A 14566-nucleotide genomic window follows, 5' to 3' on the forward strand; every position below is an offset into this window, starting at 1 on the left:
TAAGCAAATTAATTAAGAAATTTTCTTTTCATCCTAAGCTTTAAAAGTTCTTTATCCTTTAAGACACTGTTTAAATGATATTCTTTGAACACAAATCTTGCACATCGACACACATTCCTCTTTTCAATCCTACTTTGGACAAAATCAATCAACACCACTGCTACTTGCCTAATGACCAAGTTCTTACCTTGATTTTAAAGATTTGTTAATTCTAAGTATTCATCATACAAATTATGTCAAAAGCTTCCCTAAGAACAGGTGTTGACAAGAGAAAATGGGAAAAAAAAGAAAAACTACCAAGTGTGAATGTAGTATGTGTGGTAGATGGAAAGAAACTTGAACTGAGAAAGTCCCTTTAACAAGGACACTGAGAGCAGTAACACATTTAGGTAGAAAGACAGCTGGTGTTTACTGAGCACCTACTGTAAGTTTTCATAGACCTTTATTTTACAGATGATGAAACTTAGGCCCAGAAAAGGCCAGAAATTTACCTGACTTCACCAACTTATCTACATATTAACAGATAACTCTAAACTTCTAAAGGTCATCCTTTTTTTTTTTTTTTATGTAATTCTCAGCTAGAGCACATCAATGTAAAATGTACAATTAAGACTGTACTTGAGTCACTTGTTTTCAGAATGTGCCTTGAAACGTGCTGTAGTGATTTTAAGCAGTCAGTAACCTCTTTCAAATGGATTAATGTAGTTACAAATTTAAGATGAAGTTTGGGTCAGATTTGGCACATGAAGTATGTATTTATTTTTTGCAGAGATCAAGAGGGGATAAGACAGCAGCACACTACTTAAAGAATCAATCAGGAAAAATTCTGGGTCACTTTTGCAATGTCACACAGCTCCAAATATTTTTGTGCCATGCATAAATACCCCAACCCATAAGACCCAACTGCTTTAAAGAACCATTGTCACTGGTTGCTTTGTAACTCAGATTCAGTGTTTTGTGATACAAAGTGTTGGAAAACCACTGCCATAAAAAAATAGATTTTAGAACTCTTATCTGTAATTTAATTTTGTTTGTTTCAAAGTAATCACTTTTAACAACCTGTTACATATTAGGTTGGATACTTTCAATGCTAGTAAATCTTCTAAGGAAAGGTAATTTAGGCTTCAGAAAGAAAGAATAATCATTCAGAACCATGTTTCATTTGTCTCAAGAGGCAAGTCCCTGATGCTGATTTGTTCTTGTGGCTGGAAAAATAAAAGAAGTTCATTCAAGAAAGTAAGTCCAGCCATGGGTTGAGTAATGGGCACCTTTGGAACTTCTGCTTCCCTATTTTTGGAGAAAGAACAATAGTGTCTACTTCAAAGAGTTGCTTGTAAAGATTCAGTTCAGTTCAGTCGCTCAGTCGTGTCTGACTCTTTGTGACCCCATGGATTGCAGCATGCCAGGCTTCCCTGTCCATCACCAACTCCCGGAGATTATTCAAACTCATGTCCATTGAGTCGGTGATGCCATCCAACCACCTCATCCTCTGTCGTCTCCTTCTCCTCCTACCTTCAATCATTCCCAGAATCAGGGTCAAATGAGTCAGTTCTTTGCATCAGGTGGCCAAAGTGTTGGAGTTTCAGCTACAGCATCAGTCCTTCCAATGAATATTCAGGACTGATTTCATTTAGGATGGACTGGTTGGATGTCCTAGCAGTCCAACGGACTCTCAAGAGTCTTCTCCAACACCACAGTTCAAAAGCATCAATCCTTCGGTGCTCAGCTTTCTTTATAGCCCAACTCTCACATCCATACGTGACTACTGGAAAAACCATAGCCTTGACTAGATGAACCTTTGTTGACAAAGTAATGTCTCTGCTTTTTAATATGCTGTCTAGGTTGGTCATAACTTTTCTTCCAAGGAGCTTGTACAGATTAAAAACATAAAATAAGATAGTTAATGTAAAATTATGGGCAGTACTTCAGGTACAAAGGAATTGCTCAGTTAATCACAGGTAAGGTTGAAGTAGATACCCACAATTTAATGGTATGTGATACATAAGAAAGCACTGGACGTCTGAGGAAAAGCCAAACTCTTTCTTTTAACACAATTCCAGAAAAATGTAATCAGCTTACTACATAAATGGTGAGTGATTTGTCAATTCAGTTCAGTTGCTCAGTCATGTCTGACTCTCTGTGACCCCATGGACTGGAGCACGCCAGGCTTCCCTGTCCTTCACCAACTCCTGGAGCTTACTCAAATTCATGTCCATCACGTCGGTGATGCCATCCAACCATTTCATCCTTTGTTGTTTCCTTCTCCTTCCACCTTAAATCATTCCCAGAATCAGGGTCTTTTCAAATGAGTCAGTTCTTTGCATCAGGTGGCCAAAGTATTGGAGTTTCAGCTTCAGCATCAGTCCTTCCAATGAACATTCAGGACTGATTTCCTTTAGGATGGACTGGGTTGGATCTCCTTGCAGTGATTTGTAACCCAATATGAATGAAGAAACACAAATAAAAATGGCTAAGAAACTTTAGGGTCAGAGGATCCTAGTGGGCTGCCATCTATGGGGTCGTACAGAGTCAGACACGACTGAAGTGACTTAGCAGCAGCAGCAGCAGCAAGAAACTTTAGATGTTACAAAATGTAAAAATGTTATAGTTTTATTTTGCTTAATTGTATCTCGTGAAGTATTTCTAGCTCCTGAATCATATTTGCTTTTATCTCAAGCCCTCAGGATTGGAAATTCAAGAATCTCTGATTTATATATTTCTCCTTTAGCTATCACCACAGCCAGCTCATTGCACTTTATGTGTCTCTAGTACCTTCACCCTTTACTGTTCCCTCTGTTACCAGCCTAGTTCAGGCTTTCATTGCTACCACCTAGATTACTGTAACATCTCCTGAGAGTCTGCCATTTACCATCTCCAAACTGTCCACCCTATATCATGGTGTCATATTAATCTTCAAGCTGTACAACAACAATCATATCACTCCCATGCTCAATGACCTTCAGTGCAATGCCTTCAAGTTCCCAAATAAATCAATTCCCAGTTTTGCACTGTGGCATTCAAGTTTTCCAAAATGTAGCTCCAATGTGTCTTTCTGTCCTTATCTTCAACCATTTCTACACAAATACTATAAATATTGGCTCTCTGTCTTGCGAACTACCCTCTCCTTAATTCTCATAATAGCACTGATCAGGTATCAGCATTTCCAATGTATAGAAGTATAAAATAATATTTCTTAATGTTACCTAATATTATTGTTATATGTTAACTTTATATTTCTATAATCCTTCTTGTATCTCTTTATATTTTTAAATTAACATTAACTTGACCAAATCCCACAAAGAAAAAATGTTGCTACGATTCAGATTTAGCTTTTCTAATACCAAAGTCCTTGGGATTTCCAATAAACCTGCGTACCCAATTCTATCAAGTCAGGACTTCCTGACAAGACATTTTAACTAGATTCTGGGACTTGGCTTCCAATTTTGTTGGCTGGTGAATAAAGCATCCCTCTTCCACACATTGTCATTTATTTTTAGGACCACATAATTTATTCTTTACGTTTCTTTGGGTTGCAAAAAGCAGACGCTGGCACTGGCTAACCTAAGCAAAACAGAGATTTATTGGAAGGACATTAAGGTCACTGTTTGAATTAAAGCAAAGACTGAGTCTCCAAGCATGATAATGACAAAAACTAGGGCACCTCCAGATATCTTAGCAGCAACTTCTATCATATGATGATTTCGTTTCACCACCTCTATCTTTATGTGTTTCCATGATTGCCCTAGCTTGGGTCATTAGACTGTCCTAGCTTGGGTCATTAGACTGAATCTTGTATCTATTAGCCATATCCAGAGGACAGGAGCTGTGGTACAGATACGACCTGTTTCAACCCAAGCATTTACCCAAGTTTATGTCTCTCACAGATGTTGACTCTGCAAAGAGATCATGAAGTCAACACCATTTGTCTGTTTGCATCTACTAATTATAAATTTTTAAAGGAGCTTTATATAGAAAAATCTATGGGATCCTAACATTTTCTTACTCTGGATGTTACAAATATATTTTTTAAATCCGTAAGACTGTGCTTATCCCTATAAAAGTCAAATAAAAAGAAATGACATCGAAATCACTTAGGAAAATCCAGTTCATTCACTCAGTCATTAAAAAGCATTTATTTGATGCCTAAAGTTTGTTTTGGAGATACATTTATGTCTACATATAAAAAAATAGTACTACCTCTCTAAAAGTAGGAAATGTGAATCAGTGAGCTAGACTTCACACCATTCTAGCTTGTTAAAGGGAAACTGGATCTAGTTGATACTGAAATCCTTCCTGCAGCAGGCAAGCAAACATTCTCTACGTGTGTGTGTGTGTGTGTGTGTGTATACACATGCACAGATTTGAATTTGCAGTAGAGTGCATCTGCCAGACTATAGCAAGGGCAGGATCAAGTAAAGACTGATTTAGAGTTAGTGAGAGTGAAGCTCAGCAACATCAGAGATGGAAGTGGTTGGAATCACTTAAATAAGTGATTCAGAGAGATGCAAATATATGGGGACCTTCAGATCTCTATCAACCCCATCATCTGTAGCATGGCAGGATTGTTGGAGGAAAGAAAACAAGCAGGTGAGGCTTTGAGGACTAGGAGTTGTAGCTGAAAACAGTGTCTTAGTTCCCCAGCACTTGGCAGCAATCAATCTGCAAGGCAAACTTGAATCAAGGGCACAGAAATGTTCCCCCAGGGAACCCCAGAAATATTGAGGGAAAGGACCCCCTAAGTAAGCCCAGAATTGTGCTGACAAATGGGTAGTAACTCAAAGTCATTGGGATTTGGTATGGTAATGTTCATGTCATCTCATTTGTAACCAGCGCTGGTGAAGCACAAGGCCAACCCACAGATAACACAGACCACATCAAACACTCTACTGTTGTCCATCTTCTCTGCTCCTGTTTTCATTGTGTTCTCTAATTATATGGCTGTCTAAACCCTGGCCAAGAAAAGATATTTATCCATTTAGTTCACCTCACCAATAACCTTCTACTTATTTTTACTCCATAACCCACCTCCAAGATATAAACAGATAATTTCAATTACAACTACAGTTTAGCCCAGGCCCTATTCTAGGAGACATTGTGGACTAGGAGCTTCATTTGTACTATCCTTTCCTCTTTTCTCTTTTTAAAAGTCTACCTTACCTTGGGTTCATTGTGATTTGTTTATTTGTTTTATTCTCTCCTTCTGCATAGTGAATTAATTTAGGACAGTCTGTCTTGTTCATATTTGCACCTAATTGAACGAAACTGAATGTTTGCATGTATGCAGACCTGATGTGGTGAAACCATTTTTCTGGAAGGATGATTCAAAAGCCTGGCAAAAAAGATGTCTTATCTTATTTTCAGGAGACCAACAAAAACAGATACCATAGAGCTATCCCCATGTATTAGTCTATGTGAGAGAAAGCCAGGAGGTTTCTGCAGAAAATCCCTAAGAAAATCAATGTAGGTAGATCTAAGGCTTTGAAACATGTGCTCATATAGAATATATTTTGGGAAATGAAAAATTAAAATGTCTTTATTGAAAGAATTAAGTAATAGTGACACTAATACAATAGGATAAGACTGAAGCTTTGCTAAGGAAAACTCTGAATAACAGGACCAAGAAATCATGTGGAAGAGAGAACTCTGGCCCAGACTGACAGGTAGTGAGTGAAAAGAGAAGCCACAGGGTAGGATGAGATATTTTCAATTCTGAATCACCTTCCAAATAACCAAGTCCCTGTCTTGGGCTTTGCTATTCAGAGAACCAAACTAAAGTAGAATGGGATCAAGAGTGAAGGCCAACAAGCAGATAATGACTCTTCAGGTGGCACTTGTGGTAAAGAATCTGCCTGCCAATGCAGGAGACGCAGATACAAGTTAGATCCCTGTGTAGGGAAGATACCCTGGAATAGGAAATGGCAACCCATTCCTGTATTCTTGCCTGAAAAATTCCATGGACAGAGGAGCCTAGCAGGCCTCAGTCCATGGGGCTGCAGAGAGTCGAACATGACTGAGTGACTAAGCACGTAATAGCACTTGAAGATAAAAGAGAGAGGAAAACACAACGTGGTAGGCTTAAAAATAGCTTCCCTCCAAAAAATAAAAAATTAAAAAATATACTCACATCAAATCTTGGGAACATGTGAGCATTACCTGATTTGGAAGAAGAGTCTTTGCAGATATGATTATGTTAAGGATCTTGAGATGAAAAAAATCTGGATTATCTAAGTAGCTCTAAATGTCATCATGTGTGTCTTTATGAGAGAAAAGTAGAGGGAGGTTTGACACAGAAACACAGAAAAGAAGAAAGCAACATGGAAACAAAAGCAAGAAACCAGAGTGTTGTGGTCACAAGCCAAGGGAGCTGGGAACCACCAGAAGCTGGAAGATGCAAAGAAGAGATTCTCTCTGAAGCCTCTGTAGGGAGTTTGACCTTACTGACACTTGATTTTGGATTTCTGGCCTCCAGAACTGTGAAAGAATACATTTCTGTTGCTTTAAGCCCCTGTGTTTGTAAGGCAGCCCTTAAAAATAAATACACAAGAATCAAGGTTTGTATAAGACTACATGTAGGGAAAGAAGTTGAAAATGTCCTTATCAGGTGGTCCAATTTCTTGTTTAAATAAGAATCAAGTATTAAGTGAGTTTTAGAGTCTTCTTGTCCTTTAGAAGTAAGAGTCTTTTTTGAAGAATTTGGGAAGAAATGACTAAATACAAAAGAAAAGATTTCTGAGGAGAATCAGATTTAAAGTCATGAATGTGTAATGTGTTGATTGTCATCTCTTGGGACTTGACAGTTAACAACAGGGATGCTGTTTAATAAGCAGAAAATATCATTCCAGTGTCTTTTTGGAGTTCAGGGACTAGATTAAAGATCCTGGTAAAAACAAGGCAAGATTCTAATTCTGATCAGGGAATATGTAATTTAAAAGTGCACAAATATGAACACCTTCTAAAAGTTGAGAATTTTAAGGGAAGTCAGTTTTCTAGATGCAAAAGCAAAAGCCTGGTAAACAAGAGAGCACCTGCTGAAGACATATTAGCATCAATTGTTACTTAGTACAGGAATAGGACCAGCTTCCCATGTCTTAGTTCAGAAGGAACCCCAGACAGCTGAGTTGAACTGAATGTGCAAATGAGAACTCAAATGGCCTTTCCTCTTTGCATAACTGGCATTTTGGATGTCACAATCTTCTTGCAGTTTTTTCATCCATTTCTGCCTTTGTTGATCTTCATTTTCAGCCTAAAGATTACTTGGGAGACAGAAAAGAGGAGAAAAACAGCAAAAGAAGAGGAGCAGAAAGAGCTGGAGGGAGTATCTTTACAAATATTACCTCGTACAAGTCTCGTGAGCATATAATGCAGGTATTATCATATTTTAGAGAGAAGAAAAGTGAGATTGGAAAAATTAGGCAGCCCAAAGTCACACAACATTTAAAAGATAAAGCCATAATTCAAACCCAAGTTGGACTATTATATACCTGAAACAGCCAGAGTTTATTTAGCCATGCTCCTACTGACGGGCATCTTTGTTACTTCCGAGTTTTGGCAATCATGAACAAAGTTGTGACAAATGTTCATTTGCTAGTCTCTGTGTATGGGCTTCCCTGGTGGCTCAGAAGATAAAGCATCTGCCTATAATGCGGGAGACCCGGGTTCAATCCCTGGGTCGGGAAGATCCCCTGGAGAAGGAAATGGCAACCCACTCCAGTACTTTTACCTGGAAAATCTTATGGACAGAGGAGCCTGGTAGGCTACAGTCCATGGGGTCGCAAAGAGTCGGACATGACTGAGTGACTTCACTTCACTTCACTTCATGTTGACCAAAGTTTCCAACACATTGGGTTAAATATAAGGAGAGCAGTTGCTGGATCGTATGGTAAGAGTATGTATAGCTTTGTAGGAAACTGCAAAGCTGTATTCAAAGTGGCTATATCATTTCATTCCCATCAGCAGTTCCTGTTGCTTCATATGCTCATCAGCATTTGGTATTGCTTGCTTCATATTTTGGCCATTCCAATAGATGTGTAGTGGTATCTCATTGTCTTAATTTGTAATTTCCTAATAGTCAAGGCTATGGTTTTTCCAGTGGTCATGTACGGATGTGAGAGTTGGACTGTGAAGAAAGCTCAGCACTGAAGAATTGATGTGTTTTTTTTTTTTTTTAAACTTTACATAATTGTATTTGTTTTGCCAAATATCAAAATGAATACGCCACAGGTATACATGTGTTCCCCATCCTGAACCCTCCTCCCTCCTCCCTCCCCATACCATCCCTCTGGGTCGTCCCAGTGCACTAGCCCCAAGCATCCAGTATCGTGCATCGAACCTGGACTGGCAACTCGTTTCATACATGATATTATACATGTTTCAATGCCATTCTCCCAAATCTTCCCACCCTCTCCCTCTCCCACAGAGTCCATAAGACTGTTCTATACATCAGTGTCTCTTTTGCTGTCTCGTACACAGGGTTATTGTTACCATCTTTCTAAATTCCATATATAGAATTGATGCTTTTGAACTGTGGTGTTGGAAAAGACTCTTGAGAGTCCCTTGGACTGCAAGGAGATCCAACCAGTCCATCCTAAAAGAGATCAGTCCTGGGTGTTCATTGTAAGGGCTGATGCTGAGGCTGAAACTCCAATAATTTGGCCACCTCACACGAAGAGTTGACTCATTGGAAAAGACCCTGATGCTGGGAGGGATTGGGGGCAGGAGGAGAAGGGGATGACAGAGGATGAGATGGCTGGATGGCATCACCAACTCGATGGACATGAGTTTGGGTAAACTCCAAGAGTTGGTGATGGACAGGGAGGCCTGGTGTGCTGCGGTTCATGGGGTTGCAAAGAGTTGGACATGACTGAGTGACTGAACTGAAATGAACTGAATGACTTAATGATGTTGAACATTTTTTCAAATGATTCCTTGCCTTCGGTTTATCTTCTTTGGTGAGGTTTTGGTGTTCAAATCTTTTGCCTATGTTTCAATTAGCTTGCTCATTTTCTTGTGTTGAGTTAAAAGTACTCTGTATTTTGGATATAGTCCTTTTTCAGATGTGTCTTTTGCAAATGCTTTCCCTGGTCTTTAGCTTGTCTTCTCATTCTCTTGACAATGTCTTTTGCAGAGCAGAATTTTTCAACTTTAATGAAGTCCAGCTTATCAATTCTTTCTTTCATGGATTGTTATTTTAGTGTTATATCTAGAAAGTCATTACTAGATCCAAGATTATGCAGATTTTTTCTTATGTCCTAAGAGTTTTATACTCTTAGATTTTTTATTTAGTTTGTGATCCATTTTGAGCTATTTTTGTGATGGATATAAAGTCAGTCTCTAAATTTTTGTATGTGCATGTACAGTTATTCCAGCACTATTTGATGAAAAAACTCTCTTTGTTCTATTATATTTGTATTTTTTTTTCCAATACCTCATCATTTTGGTTACTATAGCTTTGTAGAAAGTCTTGAAGTTGGGTTGTGTAAGTCCTCTGACTTTGTTCTTCTCTTTCAATGCTGTGTTGACTATTCTGAATTTTTTGGTCCTCTACAAAAAATTTAGAATCAACTTGTTGATAGCCACAAAATAAGAACTGACATCTTGACATATTGAGTTTTCTTATACATGAACATAGACTCTTTCTCCACTTCTTAAGGTCCTTAATATCTTTCATCAGACTTTTGTAGTTTGGGAGATAGAAGAGGCATATTTCAAAATAGCTCCATTTCTCTTTCTCCTGCTGGAAACAGGAGGGAATTTTTCTCCACTGCAAGAACCTAATGGGGCTCCTGGAGTTAAACTCACAGAAGTGTAGGCGCCCCCTGTGACTGGGTCCCCTTGGAGTTTTTCTATCTATTGTCTCCACACTGAGTCTCTAGCAATTCATTAATTATAGCTCAGGTTTCCCTACACCAGTACTGGTCCTATGGAGTTTCAGCTCTTGCGGTTCTGCTCTGGTCTCTGTATCTGCCTGTTTCTCTCTCCAATTTTAAATACAATGGTTTGTCCTGTGACCTCACTCTGAGAAATCTATGGAGATTTGTTAATTTTTCATTTTATTCACCTTTCTAATGTTTTTAGGATGGAGGGACAGTTTCTAAACTCTTTATATGCCAGGTAGAACCAACTGTGCTTATTTTGTTAATCAGCATTTTCCAGCTTCTCACTCTTTTCTAATCTACCTTTCCAAATACCAACAATTAATTAAATCACCCATTGAAGAAAAGTTATTAATATCTACTGAATTTAGAAAGACTCTGTAAGCTGAAGGAAATTACAAACAGTAACTTGTGGCCAAGACATAAATTGCATATGCTTTCATGATTTTAAGGCCCCATGGAAGAAACCATCAACGATTTCTTCCATTTCTATTGCCTTGCTGTTATATCTAGTTAATAAACTACTTGATGTTCACATTGGATTATACTTTTTATAGGTAGGACATGGTATCATGTGGGGAAGTTTCTAAAGTTTTAAAGTTATTGTCGACACCATGTGAATCAAATTTAAGACTCTTGTGTACATGGCAGTAATTTAAATAATAAATATCAACAATTTTTCAACAGTTAGGGTAGGAAATATATAACAATAAAAGCACACTTCACTGGGGAGAAATGATTTGAAGCTAGATTTCTGAACGAGAATAGCATATTTTCTTTTAAATAGAAATTTACTACTTCAAGTTAAATCTAAGTTTCAGTCAAAGCAGTCTTTGATATTTATTATTTAAGTAATACTGAGAGGTAGGTAGAGCACAAAAGTAATTTTAGATTTTGCTATGGTGACAAATGTGAAATTACAATAGTAGGAGGATGACAGACTCAATCCTATGATAAAAATCACTCCCTATGTTTGTTAACAGTTTCTACACAAAGACTAGTTTCAAGCATTACTATTTAAATAATTCTACCTAGCCAGGTGGGAAGTTTTCAATAAGAGAAGCAGTTTCAGCCTTTCAGAAATTACAATATGCTAAAAATAATTGAATGCATCTGAGTATTTTCAACATCAGCATTTTACAATTCATCATTACTTCTCTTATTTATTTTCCAATTTAAACACCTTTCATAATTCATTAGGAAAGATATAAACTTGTCTTAACAAAAACTTAGATGGTAAAATTATCCATAACATGCATTTAAAAGATATTGCTCCTAGTCTATGTGACAGATTTTTCCCATGCTTAGCTTTTTCCCCTACATAAATGTTCATTTTTATATGTTCCCGTCCTCTCACATCAACATTTGTATCCAATTAAAGTTTAAGTAAAAACTCCCACATTGTTTATTATGAAGTTAGTAAAATTTTCTCATATCTTGAAAAACCTGTATGCAGGTCAGGAAGCAACAGTTAGAACTGGACATGGAAAAACAGACTAGTTCCAAATAGGAAAAGGAGTACATCAAGGTTCTATATTGTCACTCTGCTTATTTAACTCATATGCAGAGTACATCATGAGAAACGCTGGGCTGGAGGAAGCACAAGCTGGAATCAAGATTGCAGGGAGAAATATCAATAACCTCAGATATGCAGATGGCACCACCCTTATGGCAGAAAGTGAAGAAGAACTAAAGAGCCTCTTGATGAAAGTGAAAGAGGAGAGTGAAAAAGTTAGCTTAAAGCTCAACATTCAGAAAACTAAGATTTTTCTGGGCTCCAAAATCACTGCAGATGGTAATTGCAGCCATGAAATTAAAAGACGCTTACTCCTTGGAAGGAAAGTTATGACCAACCTAGACAGCATATTAAAGAGCAGGGACATTACTTTGCAAACAAAGGTCCATCTAGTCAAGGCTATTGTTTTTCCAGTAGTCATGTATGGATGTGAGAGTTGGACTATAAAGAAAGCTGAGCACCGAAGAATTGATGCTTTTGAACTGTGGTGTTGGAGAAGACTCTTAAGAGTCCCTTGGACTGCAAGGAGATCCAATCAGTACATCCAAAAGGGGAACAGTCCTGGGTGTTCCTTGGAGGGACTGGTGTTGAAGCTGAAACTCCAATACTTTGGCCACCTGATGCAGAGAGCTGACTCATTGGAAAAGACCCCAATGCTGGGAAAGATTGTGGGCAGGAGGAGAAGGGGAAGACAGAGGATGAGACGGTTGGATGGCATCACTGCCACAATGGACATGGGTTTGGGTGGACTCTGGGAGTTGGTGATGGACAGGGAGGCCTGGCCTGCTGTGGTTCATGGGGTCACAAAGAGTCAGACACAACTGAGTGAATGAACTGAACTAAACTGAACTGAATAGAAATCAATATAATAAAACTGCTTGTAAGTTTGAGAACACATTGGTATATTGAATTAATAAACAGTACATTGTGGAATAAAAGCTATGACAAAACCCATACAAGCATATGGTTCTTCTATGACTTTCAACTTCTTCAAATGTGTACATAGCCCTATTCATTTAAGCTTCTCTATTGTTTTTATTTTTTATTTTTATTTTTTTTATTCATAAAGCTCTATTTATTCATTTTATATTTACATAAACAATCCATTAAATGGTACTTTGGGGGAGCCTTTCTTGATTGCCTGCCCTTACCTTATTTTATTAACCATAGGGCCTTATAGAAAATAGAAATTTTATTTATAGCACTTGTTCCACTTTATGTATTTACTTGCTTTGTAAATGTTACTCTCTATACAAAATTAGAAAAAATAGTTAACTTTACAACATTGTATTGGTTTTGCCATATATCAAAACGAATCTGCCACAGGTATACATGTGTTCCCTTCTCTCTTGTTCAAACTTTCCAAATGCTTAAAAAAAAAAAATTGTATCCTTCAAAAAAAAATTTTTTTTTTAAGTGTAAAAAAAATTGTTAAAGATCATTTAATAAATACTTAATGTGTGTTCAGTATTTCCCAGGTACTGGGGATTCAATGACAAATTTGACAAATTAGATTCCAGTTCTTTCCACTATTGGGGCTTTGAATTTATGGTCCCTATCTAACAGGAAGGGAATTAGTCTGCTCTTCATTTGTCTGCCCCTTCATCATTCAGTTCTCACTTAAAGTATATTTCCTGCTCTTTTTCGTGGTGCCTCGGAGGCTGTTGGCCACTTCAGAATGAAGCTGAACATCTCTTTCCTGGCCACTGGCTGCCAGAAGCCCATTGAAGTGGATGATGAATGAAAACTTCGTACCTTTCTTCAAGAAGTGTATGGCCACAGAAGTTGATGCTGACGCTCTGGGTGAAGAATGGAAGGGTTCGGTGGTCCGAATCAGTGGCGGGAACGATAAGCAGGGTTTCCCCATGAAGTAGGATGTCTTGACCCATGGCCGAGTTTGCCTGCTACTGAGTAAGGGGCATTCCTGTTACAGACCAAGGAGGACTGGACAAAGTGCAAATTTGTACGGGGTTGCATTATGGATGCCAATCTGAGTTTTCTCAATTTGGTCATCGTGAAAAAAGGGGAGAAGGATATTCCTGGACTCACTGATACTATAGTGCTTCATCGCCTGGGTCCCAAAAGAGCTAGCAGAATCCACAAAACGTTTCAATCTCTCTAAAAGAAGATGATGTCCACCAGTATGTTATGCGAAAGCCCCTAAACAAAGACGGTAAGAAACCTAGGACTAAAGCACCCAAGATTCAGCGTCTGGTGACTCCACGAGTTCTGCAACACAAACACCGGCATATTGCTCTGAAGAAACAGCGTACTAAGAAAAATAAAGACGAGGCTGCAGAATATGCTAAACTTTTGGCCAAGAGAATGAAGGAGGCCAAAGAAAAACGGCAGGAACAGATTGCCAAGAGATGGAGGCTGTCCTCTCTGAGAGCTTCTACTTCTAAGTCTGCGGCTAAGTCAGTTCAGTCGTGTCCGACTCTGTGCGACCCCATAGACAGCAGCCCACCAGGCTCCCCGTCCCTGGGATTCTCTAGGCAAGAACACTGGAGTGGGTTGCCATTTCCTTCTAAGTCTGCTGCTGCTGCTGCTAAGTCGCTTCAGTCGTGTCCGACTCTGTGCGACCCCATAGACGGCTGCCCACCAGGCTCCGCCGTCCCTGGGACTCTCCAGGCAAGAACACTGGAGTGGGTTGCCATTTCCTTCTCCAAGTCTGAGTCCAGTCAAAAATGAGATGTTCTAAGAGTAACAAATAAATAAGATCAGACATCAAAAAATAAATAAATAAAGTATATTTCCTTAGGCCCTCTGTGATCATCCTCTTTGATGGGCCACTACTCCATCCCCAATTTCGTATCACAAAACTGTGCTTGAATTTCATTACTTTTTGAAATTATTTTATTCACATTTTTGCTTACTTTTTTCTTACTTTTCTATCCAAGTAGAATGAAAGTCCCACAGAGTATACCTTTATGGTACCTCCAGTAATGCAGATTATACTTTGTGCATGGTAGAGTTTCAATTAATATTTCTTAAATTAATTAATCAATAAGAAAATAAATAAGTAAATGTTCCTGACAATATGAAGTTAACTTCTGTTGGGGGCTTTCATTCTAAGGAATGATTCATTTACAAAGGCTATCTTAAGATGCAGTGGCATGCAAACCATAGGAACAGAGAACTGACTGAATCCATTGGTCGAACAGAGCTTGTTGTTGTT

The 14566-nt window shown here is 38.3% G+C and overlaps 1 pseudogene; it reads left to right on the top strand.

Moving 5' to 3' along the window:
* The first annotated feature begins 13040 nt into the window (after positions 1-13040).
* LOC133250099 (small ribosomal subunit protein eS6-like) lies at positions 13041-14127 on the top strand (annotated as a pseudogene).
* Positions 14128-14566: the final 439 nt, after the last annotated feature.

The sequence above is a fragment of the Bos javanicus genome, chromosome 6 (assembly GCF_032452875.1).
Source record: "Bos javanicus breed banteng chromosome 6, ARS-OSU_banteng_1.0, whole genome shotgun sequence".
In the NCBI taxonomy this organism is placed as follows: Eukaryota; Metazoa; Chordata; class Mammalia; order Artiodactyla; family Bovidae; genus Bos; species Bos javanicus.